Here is a 1,773-nt window from a genome sequence, read left to right on the forward strand (position 1 = left end):
CAATACCATCGAAAGAAACCTGGTGTAAGACACTACCTTTTCTCGCTGGCGCTTGTTCAGCTTAAGCACCAGGTCATCGAAAATGACCGCAACATAATTTATATTGCGACGCTGAATCGCAGATACGCCTATGATCAAGGCAATTCTAGAGGCCTGGTCCTGACCTCCAGTTTTTCCACCCATGCACTGGATGAAATGTGAAAACAGGTATTGCCAGACAGCTAACATCCTGTTCTTCTCAATCTTCGTCAAGGACTTGAGAGGGGCACTGGAGTCCTTCTTCATTGGCCACTAGTAGCCAATGGCGTCGAGAAAGTTGATGATCTCGGTGGTGGAGGGTTTGCTTTCGAAGGGACCCTTGGGAAGACGGAGAGCTGAGCGGAGTGTAGAAACCCCAAAGTTCACTTCCATGCGGTTGAAAGTGAAATGGATTTGCTTCATTATGCGTCCAACATCGTCTTAGACTTCGACAACCTCAGCAGTGTACCAGAATTGCTGAAGAAGTTCCTTGACCATGAGGGGCTCATGGCTGAGAGCATAGCCTAAGGACAACTGTTTGAGGAAGTCAGCCGCCTCTTGGTAATGTGCTCTGGTGGAGGGTATCTCTAACAAGGCAATGTGGTTGTTGGCCTTGATAGAGATCTCATCAATGGAGAAGTTGACGTTCTTGGCAGCCATCTGTTTTTTATCAAAGAAGTAAAACAAACAGAAACAAACAGGTTCGTTAGAAATAAGCCAAGAGTTTATGGTTAAAAAGTATAGAAAAAGTTTTTAAACAAGGAAAAACTTCATTTGAAAAATCCTTAAACGATTAGGGTTTTTCAAGTAGAATGTGTATAAAGAAACAGGATTAATAATCAAGAAAGAGATGATTAAAAACCTTTACAATTTAATGTATTAAGAGAACAAAGTTCTTAATCATATTAAACACATTTCTTATAACGGTAAGAAGAAAAGAAGATTCTGACCTTTAAAGATTAAGAAGAAAAGTCGAACAGAGGTTTGAAGATTTAGAGAGTTCTTGCTTTGGAGAAATCTTAGCAGAGGTTTGTCTAAGAATTTTGAAAGCGTAAAGAGAAAAGTGAAGAAAAAGTCTCATATTTATAGGTAGGAGGAGAGAGAAGTAATATGAGAGAGAAAAAAGACGACGGTTCGGGAAAGTGGTCATGATGAAAAATATGCCACGTTCTCATCCACGATTGGATGACATTTAATGAGGTAGCGTAATGACAGATCATTTTGTGCATCTCAAAGCGTCTTCCATAGTAAACAGATAATGTCGTCATAAAGACGATTCATTAACTATTTTCTTTTAAAAACAAATTTTTTTTAAGAATATGAAGAGTCTTTCAGTTAAAAGGGTACTAAAAACTCTATTTAAAACATTTTATCACTGAAAAAGAGAAAGTAYTCAGTGATGGTTTTAAGACATCAGGTTTTAGTGAAGAGAGTCACTGAAACTGGCATTTAAACTTTTTGGTCATTGATAAGAAAAGTTTCAGTGATCTTTTAGATTTCTAAGATAAGTATAAAGATATACTTGAAGAAGTGATGAGTGTTGAGAATCACTGAAACCACCTTTTAAAACATTTTATCACTGAAAAAAGGGAAAGCTTTAGTGAAAGTTTTAAGTTGTGAAAAGAGAAGAGTAATCATACCTTAGAGATAATAGATATATTTACTCAAGAGTTCAGTGTTAGAGATAGAGCATTCAATCATTTCACTTACTGAGTGATGTTTAATGACTGAAGGTTATTCTTCAGTGTTCAACAT

This window comes from Cynara cardunculus, assembly GCF_001531365.2.
Source record: "Cynara cardunculus var. scolymus isolate 2C chromosome LG 13, CcrdV1, whole genome shotgun sequence".
Lineage (NCBI taxonomy): Eukaryota > Viridiplantae > Streptophyta > Magnoliopsida > Asterales > Asteraceae > Cynara > Cynara cardunculus.